This window comes from Rhinatrema bivittatum, chromosome 3, assembly GCF_901001135.1.
Source record: "Rhinatrema bivittatum chromosome 3, aRhiBiv1.1, whole genome shotgun sequence".
NCBI lineage: Eukaryota > Metazoa > Chordata > Amphibia > Gymnophiona > Rhinatrematidae > Rhinatrema > Rhinatrema bivittatum.
Window position 1 is genome coordinate 580,488,265 of NC_042617.1, and position 14,018 is coordinate 580,502,282.

The window sequence follows — 14,018 nt, forward strand, 5'->3', positions numbered from 1 at the left end:
TTCAATCGGTAACCAATGTAGTTCCGCTAGGGTTTCGGTTATGTGGTCCCTCCTCCTTTTTCCGGTTAGTATTCTAGCTGCTGTGTTCTGAAGTATTTGAAGTGGTCTTAAAGTAGTATTTGGTAGTCCTAGCAGCAAGGTATTACAGTAATCCGTGCTGGAGAAAATTAGTGCCTGTAGAATTGTTCGGAAATCATTTTGAGTTAGTAGTGGTTTTAGTTTTCTGAGTACCATGAGTTTAACCAGAGTTGTTCTGCAGAATGGGCACAAGAATGTAGGTAGTGAATTCTAGGGCTGACTCAAGGCTTGAGTTTGGTATGGCTTACAGGACAGGGCAAGGAGAAGGGCAAGAGTGTCTGAAGAAAGTATAGTGTTTTAAGAAGAAACGGCTTTGACAATTGACTCAGCCAATGTAGTGGAGGATAAGAGATGAAACGGTAGTGAAGAAGATACAATGGTCAACAGATTGGAGATTCTTGAAGATGTAGGTGGTGACTATACGAGTTGGTAGGGAAAGGTGGTTTAGTATGAAAGTTATCAGATGGTGGTCTGAGATAGGAAGAACTGAGGTAGAGAAGTCAGAGACAGCGGTTGGAAGAAAGGACTAGGTCAAGACAGTGGTCATGCTGTTGAGTAGGAGAGGTAGAGCAGAGCTGGAGATCAAATGAGGAGGTTAAGGAAAGGAATTAGCATACAGCCATTTCAAAGTACGATTTGTATTCGTATATACTACTTTCTTAGCAGTTAAAGATAATTTGGAATCTTTTAACGTGATCTGTTCTTTTAATTATAGGCACACGGGATATTTTTGCTTTAATTGGAACCTCTCTATTGGGATACTCTAACTCCCCTATTATTTTAGTATCCTTTAAAAATACCTCCCTCCGAACTATAGACTGTTGAATGACTGTCAGCTTTCCCCCATGTTCTAGTTTAACACTTCTCCATCTCCTTTTTAAAGATTAGCGCCACCAGCCTAGTTCTGGGGTCTTGCACAGGGAACAGGGAGCATTTCAGAGAATACTACCTTGGAGATTCTGTTTTTCAAATTTCTACCTAACAGCCTAAATTTGGCTTCCAGAACTTTCCTCCCACACCTTCCTATGTTGTTAGTGCTCATATGTACCACAACAACCAGCTCCTCCCCAGCACTAACTAGAAATCCTATATAAGAGATACGTGAGGTTTGCCAACTTTGCAACAAGCAGGCAAGTTACCATGCGATCCTCAAGTCCACCGGCCATTCAGCTTTCTACATTCCTAATGATTGAATCACCAACTATGACGGCCAATGTAACTCTTCTCTCCTGGACAGAAGGCCTTGGAGACCCATCCTCTGGGCACGAGGTTAATCCATCACCAGGAGAGCAGTTTCTAGCTACAGGATCACTTCCTGCTACACCAAGGTGATGCACGCCATCCAGGTGACCTTGCTTCTTCCAAGGCAGAACAGGGGCTGCTAGACTGAAGTTGGGGGCTTGGCTAATATTTACCAAAAGGTCTCCTCTACATACCTCTTTGTCTGCCTCAGCTCCTCCAGATCAGACTCATTCTCTGAGAGCTAAGAGCTCTTTGCACCAGGTGCATACATATAACCTCTCACTGACTGGTAGATAATCTTGCATGTACAAAAGACTGAAGGGCCCTCATCTCACTGCTGGACTGCTGTCTGTACTTTAATATTATTGTGTTCTTAGTTAATTTAGGTTGCTAAGGAGTAGGAATATGTAAACTAAAGATCTTTTAAATAATGAGGTGAATTGATATGTTTATTTGGCAAGGACCTGCAAGGGGACAATAATTAATCTATTGATAAGGGCTGGGTTACTCCCTTTTTTAGATAAATCCCCGATTGACTTTTGGTGTGAAAATGTCTCTTGTCCTCTTAAATGTGATAAGAGTTTATAAATTAAAGAATTTGCTTAAGGATGGGTGAGTGGGAAAGAAAGAAGGGGACAAAAATTACCTACCTTTCTTTGCTTGTCAGGCACACACATACTAAAAGTTACCTACCTCTTCTCTCTTTTTGTCAGGTGCACGCAGACATTAAAAATTACCTAGTATTCCTTTTTCATTAAGCACACAAACTATTTCACTCTCTCCAAAACTTTAAGTCCCAGATATACCTAGCAAACCATTACTTACCAACCCTCCTCATCCACCAGCAAACTCTTCTGTTCTCAATGCTCCCTCAACATATTCAGATGCCATCACTTAGCTGGGAAAGGCCAACTTTATCCAGCTAAGTGACTCTGAATACGGACTTCTAGGAGCCTAAATTTAGGTCTGCTATTCATTTGCCTAGATTTAGGAAAACTAATAGGGTCATTTATCAAAATGCATTAGCACCCAGGTATAGAGAGTGCATCAAACTAGGGCAAGAGTACATTGTAGAAATCTCAGCTTTGTGTACCTTTCCTCATTCCAAATCACATCAAATCTTCACTGCTGTGTACTGTGCAGTTCGTACCTCACCTCAAGTTACTAGACGACCCTCCTATAGTGGTATAAATAGTTGACTAATATGAGAGCCTTATAAAGAGTCTCTCTTCTCTCTCTCCAAAGCAAGGAAATGCCTATCTGTGAACTGAAAATATTGCGGGTGCAATAAATTTAACCCATGTTCTGGTAAAATACCTATGTGAAGCGCTAAAATGATGCGTTGTGGTAACTCAAAAATGACTCTAACCATACACCCCCCCTTTTTTTTTTTTTTTTTTAATCGCGGGCACTATTCATGTGAAATTTATAGCAAAATGAATCTAGGAGTGAGGGCCCTATTTAATAAGCATTTTTCTCATAGACACAAAATGGGAGAAAAGCTATTAAATGGATCCCGTAGTTAAATGCCTAGTTCTGAAAATCAGTGCTAAGCTCCTAACTTTGTCTCCTCATCCTAACTCCACCCTCTATAGCCAGCCACTTTTTAACCTCCTAAATTTAGGAACTCAGCACTAGTAAATTTTCAAAAGAGCCAATTTAGTTCCCTAACTCCAAAAGTTAGGGGCCCAATATTCAGCAGTGGCTGATTCAGTAACTTAGCTAAGTTACGATGTATATGCAGCGGTACTGTAAAGCCGCTGAACATACATGTGTACACTGAACTGGATAAGGCTACTTGGCTAGTTTAGACTTGCACTATGGGGTATCTAAACTCAGTTAGCCATATAAGTTATATGGCTTATCTTGCTCCACCCCGATCCGCCCAGTACACGCCTATGGCTAAGTGGCGGGCGCTGATCATAGGCACATATTCAGCAGCTGTAACTTAGCTGCATAAGTCCTGCTTATCCGGCTAAATAGTGCTGAACATGCTTTGGATACTGGGTCCAAGAGTCTAAATCCTTTGAAAACTGGCCCTACAGTTTGATATTCTTGCATATAATTAACTGAAAAAATAGTATAACATCACAATTTTATTTTGTATGATAATTTTAGTAAGTCACCCATGGAACCCTACCAAAGTTATTGTACTTTAGTGTAATAGGACCTAAATGAATTACTCTTCTTCCACTGAGTATTAACCTTACTTATTTATACATTTTCCACTTTTAATAAGATTATCAACCTAAGCTCTGCCTAGGGGGAAGTGTACCAGCCAACACTTTGAATCTTTTACTATAAACAAACAGAAAAGCAAACACACCTGCTGCTGCAGGCTTACAGGAATAAAATATATTTATGAATGTAACATTAGGATCCCGCATAGGAGAACCCATTTGTGAGGAGCTTCAAGATCCAGTTGTATTCCTGTTGTGTACGACACAATCCCTTGTCGGGAGTTCAGGACGTTGGGCCAAAGATTAGGGGAGCGGCTGGCTGAAAAGCCAGGCCTTAGTTTTTTTTTCCTGAACTTAAAGTAGTATGGCTCCAGGCGCAGGGCAAGTGACATTTTGTTCCACATTTCTGAGCAGGGAGTCAATGTGCAGGACAATCTAGCAGCTGTCAGCAGAGGAGAATAAAGAAGCGCCATTTTAGTGGACTAGAGAAGGTAAGAGAGGTAATGCAGAGGCCTGTTTAATCAAGCATTTGAAGGCAAAGCAGAGTTTTACATGGTATCCTGCTTTCTATTGGGAGCCAGTGAAGTTGATGTAGAATAGGCTTCTTTTGCTCCTACCAAAATTCTCACTTTCTAGGAGTTGGAGGAGCTTCAAACTGTATCGTGCGATGCTACTGTATCGGGAATTTAGGTAATCTATTTGGCTGGTCATTAACGTATGCATTACAGTACCAAGATTGTACTTATCAAGGAAATTATGTGGCTGGCGGATCTGACATAGATACATGAAGGAGGACTTTGAAATGTGGGGTTCTTTTTTGAGATTTGGGTCAAGTTGAATCCCTAGGCTTTGTACTGACTCTTTAGGATGCAAGGTGGTATCTGCTAGTGAGGGAAGTGATTGTAGGGGGGTGACTTTGGAAGATGCGCCAGAGGAATTTAGTAGCAAATTCCTTTTCTAAATATTTCAACTACTAACTATATACTAAACTAAAATGAAAAAAAAACCCAACTTGTAATCTATTTTCTGCAATTGGTATTGCTCTCTCTATATTTTTTTTTAATTTCCAATGTATGGTAAACTAGATTTTGACAAGGAGACAACTGAGAAACTAATACATTTATTATATACATCTATACACACAGATACAATAAAATCTAAACTTTTCTTACCACAAAACACTGGTGCACAGAAAATCTGATAGTAGCTGAAAATAGAAGCTAGCATGCACACTGATTTTTACACAGTGATATAGTAATAACGGCAAAAAAAGACCAAACAAACCATCCGGTGTGCCCAGCAAGTTTCTTATGGTAGTAAGTGCTACTCCATGCCAGTTACCCCTAAGCCTTATGTTAAGGGTAGTGGTATTTAAAATCAAAACCAAGCAAAATGCTAGCAACATTTATATGGGGTGAGCAGCCTTCTTGATAATTCAGACAATGCTGCTTGAACGTGCTTTGCTTTTGGACTTGGATTTGTTTTTCCCCTAATATCTGCATGTCAGTAACCTGGAGTGTGAAAGTTGGAACCCAGTGTGTTGCGATTCTGGGCCGGCCCCGGAATCGCCACTCACCCGCGACCCGGTCCTGGTCTTGCACGAGCTCCCCCCGGGCCGTGCAGGCCCCGAATACAGCGCTGCCACACCGTAGCAGCAGCCGGCGTCCTCCCGCGGCTGGCCCCGCCCCCTAGCTGCGCGCGCGCGCTGAGCCCCTGTACTTAAAGGGGCCAGCGCGGGAACAGGCCAGGAGCAGCTGATGACGTCAGACGCTGCAGGGCTATATAAGCCCTGCAGTTCTTTCACTCCCTGCCTTGCAACGAGGTTCCCAGGGTCTCCTGCTTCCAGTTGCTGCACTCCTGATCTCCGCTCGCTCGGATCCGGCTTGCCTGCTGACCTCTCTCCTTCTCGACTCGGCTCCGTTCCTGACTCCGCTTCTGGGCTTCCCTTCGGCTTTGGTACGACATCTGACTTCTGGCTTGACTCGGCTCCGTTCCTGACTCCGCTTCTGGACTTCCCTTCGGCTTTGGTACGTCATCTGACTTCTGGCTTGACCCGGCTCCGTCCCTGACCTCGACTTGCTTCTTTCCTGGACCTCATCTCGGACATTCTTCGCTCCTCTGGCCCGAAGACTCTCCTAAGCCCCAGCGGCTGGGTCCCTACGGGCTCCTCCTGGGGGGGCTCCGGCTTCCAGGGCGAATCTCCAGAAGTCCCAGCGGCCGGGCTCCTACGAGCTCCTCTCGGGGGAGCGCCGGTCTCCAGGGTGAAGAGTTCACTACTCCAGGGCCCAACGTTCTCCTGTCTTCAGGTCATCCTCGAGTCCTTGGTTGCATAGGGCTCCATCCAGTTCCAGCACCCAAAGCCATTACGTCCGTCCAGCCGCCTCCCGGTTGGGACCTGCACTGAGGCTCTCCACAGCTTTCCTCTCTTGTCCCGACCGGCCCAAGGGTCCACACCCCCTAACACAGTGTTGGCTATTTTCTGAATCCAATTCCCCTTTTTCCCTCTGCTGAAGCAGAGAGCAATGTTGTAGTTGTGTCAAGAACATCAAGGCTAATTGGTTAAGGGTAGTAACTGCTGCTTTATGCAGGTTACCCACCATGTACCCTTTTCTTCATTTCCAACCTCAGGCCTTTAGGGATCCCATGCCCTTTTGAATTTAGTTACTGTGTTCGTCCTCACCACCTCCTCTGGAAGGGCATTTTAGGCATCTACCACCCTCTCTGTGAAGAAATATTTCCTGATGTTGTTTCTGAGCTGCCCCCCTCTGGAATTTCATATCGTGACCCCTAGTTGTACAGTTTCTTTTCCAAAGAAAAAGGTTCAGAGTTTGTGCTTCATTAAAACCTTTCATGATTCTGAAGTTCTATATCATATATCCCCTGCACCTCCTCTCTTCCAGGGTATACATATTTAGATCCTTCAGCCTCTCCCTTTAAGTCTTCCAATACAAACCCCATACCATTTTGGTCGCCCTTCTCTGAACTGCCTCCGTCCTGTCTCTATCCTTTTTGAGGTATGGGCTACAAAACTGAACAGATTACTCTTGGTGAGGCCTCACAAGGGCATGATCACCTCCTTTTTCTTATGGATTATTCCTCTCTCTATGCAGCCGAGCACTGTTCTGGCTTTAGCTATCACCTTGTCATATTGCTTCACTGCCTTCAGACTTCAAGACATTATTACCCCAAGGTCCCTCTCCCATTCTGTGCACATTAAGCTTTTACCCACATTCACATACAACTCTTTTGGATTACTGCACCCCAGATGTATGACTTTCCACTTCTTGGCAATGAATCCCAGCTACCAAATCTTTGACTAATCTTCAAGCTTTCTTAAATCATTTTCATTTTCTCTACTCCTTCAGGCATGTCCACTTTTGCGGATCTTAGTATCATCCGCAAACAGACAAACTTCATCTTCTATCCCTTCTGCAATGACACGCACAAAGATACTGAATAGAACTGGCCCCAAAACCGATGCTTGTGGCACTATACTTAACACCATTCTCTCCTAGGTTCCATTTTCCATTACACGCTGTCTCCGGTCACGTCAGCATGTTTGTATCTACTCCACCATCTTGACACCCACTCCCAAGCTTCTCATTTATTCATAAGCTTCCCATGTAGGTCCGTATCACACCTTTGCTGATATCCAAGTAAATCACATCAAGCACTCTTCCTTGATCCAATTTTCTAGTCACTCAATCAAAAAAATCAATCCGATTTCTCGGACAGGACCTCCTGCTGATGAATCTGTTATGCCTCAGGTCCAGCAACCCACAGGATTTTAGATAGTTCATTATCCTTTCCTTCAGTAGAGGCTCAATTAATTTTCCCACTAGCGAGGTAAGGCTAACCAGCCTGTGGTTTCCTCTCTGCTACCACTCTTATGAAGCGGGACCACAACTACTATTCTCCAGTCTTGCGGATCTACTGAACAGGTTTTCAGCGTACTTGACAGCACATCTCTGAGCTCCCTTAGTATCCTGGGATGAACCTCATCTGGCCCCATGGCCTTTTCCACTTTCAGTTTTCATAGCTCTTCCCATACATTCTCTTTTGTAAACAGGGCTGTGTCTATTCCACTCTCATATATGGTCTTGTCAAACAGCAATGGTCCTTTCTCCAGGATCTTCTTTTCATGAACACTGAACTGAAGTATTTGTTTAATATTTCTGTCATTTCTTCGCCTCTCTCTATACACTGCTCCTTGTCACCTTTCAATTTCAGTATACATTTCAGGCCTTCCTTCTGATATATCTGAAAAATGTTTTATCACCTGGCTTTACATGTTTGGCAATCCTTTCTTCCATTTGACCTTTTGCTTTCCTGTTTTCTTTCTTCGTCTCCCTCAGTTTCACCAAGTATTCTTCCTTGTGTTCCTGAATGTTGTTCTTTTTTGCCTTTATTTTTTCAGTCACCTCCTTTGAGAACCAGATCAGTTTCTTTTCCCTCTAACGTTTGTTTACTTTTCTAACATACTGATTTCTTGCCTTTCTAATAGCTCCTTTTAATTTGGTCCACCTCACCCATTTTCTCCCAGTCTTCTAGTTCTTCCTCCAGGTTCTTCCCCATTTTGACAAAGTCTGTATTTTTGAAATTAAAAAATGTGGGTCTTTGTGTGCCTTCCATGTATCCTATTTGAGAAAGAGGCTATTTTAGCAAAAAAAAAAAAAAAAACCCCTTAAAAAATTGGAAGGATCCATCTGAAGAAAATAGGAAAAAAGCATAAACATTGTCAAGTTAAGTGTAAAATATTGATAAGGCAGGCTAAAAGAGAATTTGAAATGAAGTTTGCCGTAGAGGCAAAAACTCATAATAAAAACTTTTAAAAATATATCCAAGGCAAGAAATCTGTGAGTCATTGGACTGTTAGATGACCAAGGGGTTAAAAGGGCTCATAAGGAAGATAAGTCCATTACAGAAAGATTAAATGAATTCTTTGCTTCTCTGTTTCCTAATGAGGATATTAGGGAGATACCTGTTCCAGAGATGGTTTTCAAGGATGATGAGTTAGATGAACTGAACCAAATCACTGTGAACCTGGAAGATGTAGTAAGCCAGATTGACAAACTAAAGAGTAGCAAATCCCCTGGATCAGATGGTAGGCACCCCAGGGTTCTGAAGGAACTCAAAAGAGAAATTTCAGATCTATTAGTTAAAATTTGAAACTTATCATTAAAATCATCCATTGTACCTGAAGACTGGAGAGTGGCCAATGTAACCTCAATACTTAAAAAGGGCTCCACAGGCGATCCGGGATACTTTAGACCAATGAACCTGACGTCAGTGCCGGGAAAAACAGAGGAATCTATTCTAAAGATCAAAATCACAGAGCATATAGAAAGACATGGTTTAAAGGAACACAGTCAACATAGATTTACCCAAGGGAAGTCTTGCCTCACAAATCTGCTTCATTTTTTGAAGGGGTTAATAAAAATGTGGATAAAGGTGAACCGGTAGATATAGTGTATTTGGATTTTCAGAAGGCATTAGGCAAAGTAGCTCATGAGAGGCTTCTAAGAAAACTATAAAGTCATGGGATAGGAGGCAATGTCCTTTCGTGGATTACAAACTGATTAAAAGACAGGAAACAGAGAGTAGGATTAAATGGTCAATTTTCTCAGTGGAAAAGTGTAAACAGTGGAGTGCCTCAGGGTCTGTTATTTGGACTGGTGCTTTTCAATATATATATATATAAATGATCTGGAAAGGAATACGACGAGTGAGGTAATCAAATTTGCAGATGATACAAAATTAATCAGAATAGTTAAATCACAAGCAGATAGTGATAAATTGCAGAAGGACCTTGTGAGACTGGAAGATTGGGCATCCAAATAGAAGATGAAATTTAATGTGGACAAGTGCAAGGTGTTGCATATAGGGAAAAATAACCATTGCTGTAGTTATACGATGTTAGGTTCCATATTAGGAGCTACCACCCAGGAAAAATATCTAGGCATCATAGTGGATAATACATTGAAATAGTCGGTTCAGTGTGCTGTGGCAGTCAAAAATCAAACAGAATGTTAGGAATTATTAGGAAGGGAATGGTGAATACAACGGAAAATGTTATATGTCTCTATATCTGGTCGTCACATCTCAAAAAAGATATAGTTTAAATGTATTAGACTAAGGAATTTTACTTCCTGCTTATTCTGTTTCATTGTAAACCGGTTTGATATGCATTTTATGCAGGAAAATCGGTATAAAAAAACTAAAAATAAATAAATAAATAAATAGTTGCACTGGAGAAGGTACAGAGAAAGGCGATCAAAATGATAAAAAGGGATGGAACAGCTCCCCTATGAGGAAAGGCTAAAGAGGTTAGGACTTTTCAGCTTGGAGAAGAGACGACTGAGGGGGGATATGATAGAGGTGTTTAAAATCCTGAAAGGTCTAGAACGGGTAAATGTGAATCGGTTATTTACTCTTTCGAATAATAGAAGGACTAGGGGGCACTCCATGAAGTTAGCAAGTAGCACATTTAAAACTAATGGGAGAAAATTCTTTTTCACTCAACGCACAATAAAGCTCTGGAATTTGTTGCCAGAGGATGTGGTTAGTGCAGTTAGTGTAGTTGGGTTTAAAAAAGGTTTGGATAAGTTCTTGGAGGAGAAGTCCATTAACTGCTATTAATCAAGTTGACTTAGGGAATAGTCACTGCTATTATTGGCTTCAGTAGAATGGGATCTACTTAGTGTTTGGGTAATTGCCAGGTTCCTATGGCCTGGATTGGCCACTGTTGGAAACAGGATACTGGGCTTGATGGACCTTAGTCTGACCCAGTATGGCATTTTCTTATGTTCTTATAATCTTACTGTCTGATGATTACTGCTGCTCAGGACAGCACCCGCCCGGATATTAGAGACATTATCCCCATTTGTGAGCACTAAGTCGAGTATCACCTCTTCCTTGTGGGTTCTATTACCATTTGTCTGAGCAGAGCCCCTTGAAGGGCATCCACTATCTCTCTACATTTTGTAGATTTTGAAGAAGGGATACCCCAAACCACATCTGGCATATCAAAATCACCAATAAGCAACACTTCTCCTGTCTTTCCCACCTTTTGGATGTCCTCAACCAGATCTCTGTCCAGTTCTTCTGTTTGAATGGAAAACCTGTAGATCCCACCAGTAAAAATGGAAGCGCTATCTTCTTTTCTTTTTTAGGATGGTCCATAATACTTCTTCCCTACTGTTCCTTGCAATTCAGTTGCTTGGATATTGTTTTTCACATAAAGAGCTACTCCTCCCCTTTTCTCTTCTCTGTGACCTTCCTTAACAACTAATAGGCCTGGTAGTTTCCTCCAGGGCTTGGATGTGCTCCTGCAAGTCTTCATTCACAAGTATTTGATTTACCTCTCTTTTATACCTCTCACGTTCCCAAGATACCTAGCCTGGTAATTACAGAGACAATCCTGGGCTCGTTCTGAAACTCTGCAATCATGGGCTTTGAATCTGGTCATCAGGCATCACTCGTAAGCAATGACCGTGATTCTCTTCCTCCTGGGGTCTGTGAGCGCTGCCTCTCCAGCATCTCCAGCTGACCTGGGGACTGAACTGGGCACCTTTTGAGTCATAATGCAGATCATTTACTATCTGAGCTGCTCCCACCCTGATTTTACTTCTTCTTAAATCCATAGGGTACAGTTTAAGAAACAGCGCGAACAAAAGTACGCTGGATTATAAAATCCAGGGTCGGCACGCGCAAGGGGGTGCACATTTGTGCACCTTGTGCGCGCCGAGCCCTGCGCACGCTGCCCGTTCCCTCCGAGGCCGCTCCGAAATCAGAGCGGCCTCGGAGGGAACTTTCCATTCACCCCCCCGCACCTTCCCCTCCCTTCCCCTACCTAACCCCCCTCCCTACCTTTATCTTAAAAGTTACTACTGCCTCTGGGCAGTAGTAACTTACGCGCGCCGGTGCGGCAGGCCCCGACACAGGCCGCTGTGTCGGGGCTCTCGGCCACGCCCCCGGACCGCCCACACACCCCCGAACACGCCCCCAATCCTAAACCTCGCCCCCTGGCCACTCCCCCGACCGCCGGTTTTTGCAAGCCCCGGGACGTACGCACGTCCCGGGGCTTGCGCACGCTGCCGAGCTTATGCAAAATAGGCTCGGCGCGCGCAGGGGGGATTTAAAAGGGTTACGCGCGTACCTTATGCATGTAACCCTTTTAAAATCCGGCCCATATTTTAAACATTTATTTCAAAATGTTTATATTCCATCTTGTCCGGTACAAGAAGTTCAGGGCAGACATACAATTTACAAACAGCACAAAAATTAAAAGCTCATAGTATAATCTGCAAAGCAACTGGATTAAACTCGAGAGTACACGATTATGGTAAATACTAAGTATTTAAGAAAAACAAAAGGTTTTCAAATGCTTCCAGAACACACAGTAATCAGGAATCTTTGATGGAATGGAGTAATACATTTGGGACAATTAATCTTTTGGGACGATAATGTTTTTATAGAAATTTAAAAGAGCTAAATTGCCAAATTGTTATCACCTCATTCACTAAAAGAAAAAAAAAAAACAAGTTGAAAGGCATGAAGAATTTAGTGGCAATGGGAGGCAATCTGTATGTAAATCAACAGTTTATAGAAAATAAAGCATTTAGCTGAAATTCACTGAACTGTAATGTTTAGTCACCATAACCTATTATAGTGTTTTGGAGAAAAAAAGGGCCTACATGGCGGGAAAAAACCAGATTAAGTAGTTTGTTACTAACAGACACAGCCTTTTGTCTTTTCATAATGATTTTGTTTTACACATCTATATAAGGTGCTTGGTGCTGTAAATTGCTTATCTGTTACTGGCCTGTTGAGTGCACATGCGCACCCCTGTCAGTCACCTACTGACACCCCCAACTGCTGCGGCAGCTTCTGAGCCAGAGAGCTAGCAGGATGCTCATATGCGTCCCACCAGCCACTAACCATCAATTCTGTGTAAAAAAACAAAAAAAATAAGTAAAAAAGAAATAGGCCCAGTTCCAGGCCCTCACTCTGTCGACCAAATCTACTTCTACAGGCCTCACTAGCCTCCAAGAATTCCCTGACCTCCACCCACCCCATCCCTTACCCCACTGCAGGCTCGGGTCTTTAGGGAGAAGGAGCGGTCCTCAGTCGTACGTCGTCCCTGCTGCTCTGGCAATTCAAAATGGCTAACGTACAACATAATGGCGACCATTTTCAAAGACCAGAGCAGCATGGTAGGAACGACTGGGTATTACTCTTATCCCCAAGAGACTTGGACCTGAGATGTGGTAAGGACTGGGGTGGGGGGAGATCCTGGGGGGGTCAGAGAGATGTTACCATGGGCTGGAACCAGGATTTTTTTTTTTTTTTTTTAAGAAATTGGGGGTTAATGGCTTATAGAATACAATGGATCCAGAATACCTGTGGAATCACAAAAGGGAAAGGGCTGGGGGTGGGAGAAAATTGGGGGGTGGGGAGTCCGTGGTGCAAGCAGGTTTGGTGGCGGGGGAGGGCTTTTATTTAGTTTAGGTTTTTCAGGTTGGTTTTCCTAAAGTTTTTTTTTTTTTTTATTGTGAATGGGAGGAGGGTTGGAGTGTGCTGGGGTCTAGCTGGGCAGGGGGAGAAGACTATGCGGGGATCAATTTAGGGAAGGGCGGGGCAGACTGTGCTGGGGTCAAGCTGGTGAGAGGGGTCACAGTGTGCCGGGGGGGGAGGGGTCACAGTGTGCTTGGGTGGAGCTGGGGAGGGCAGGCAACGATATGCTGGGGTCAGGCTGTGGAGGAGTGCAAGGCCGGTTAGAGAGATCACAGTGTGCTGGGGGCCGGCCAGTGAGGGTGGTCACAGTCTGTGGGGAGGAATCCGAGCAGGTCTAGCTAACTTAGCTGGATATATGCCATATTCGGCTACGTTAGCAAGACGACGCGACGTCTCCCTGGAATACTCCAGTAATGCCCCTTTTTATCCTGCTAAATTATTTCCAGATAAGTCGTAATCCGGCTATAATTTAGACAGATAAATGTGCCCTTTAGAAGGATAATTTTTTAGTTATCCTTCTAAATGGCTTCTGAATATAGACCTCACAGGGCTCAAAGAAAAGGTGATCAACCAAAGGAGAAAAAATACAGGCGTGAAAATGCATGTAGATAAAGAGCATTAATACATCACAATGTTTAAACTTGAACATTACCCTCTATCATAGGTCCAAGCTTCTTTCATTTTTATTTTCTTTCAAAACCCCACCCACGTTTTTTGCAATCCTTTTATTTTTTAAATCAATACCCCAATGTAAAGCCAATCTCAGTGCCAATTAGGTAGTAACAGCACACAATGGAAACTGCCTAATTTAAATACAAAGCAGTCATCACTAAACACTTCCAATACATACGAGGCCACGCAATTTCCAGCATTCAAATCAGCATCTCTTTTCATGTTCACAATTCAACCTCCCACGCAGTACACCAAACATTCATACAAAGCAGCAACTATTTAGGCCAACTAAGCTCTCTTGGTCGCTAGGCTTCAAGAAAGCCGATGTAA

General features: G+C 43.1%; 1 protein-coding gene across 1 annotated transcript in view; it reads right to left on the minus strand.

Annotated features, from left to right (window-relative positions):
- AHI1 (Abelson helper integration site 1) overlaps positions 1-14,018 on the minus strand; it is a 559,431-nt gene that overhangs the window by 184,030 nt on the left and 361,383 nt on the right.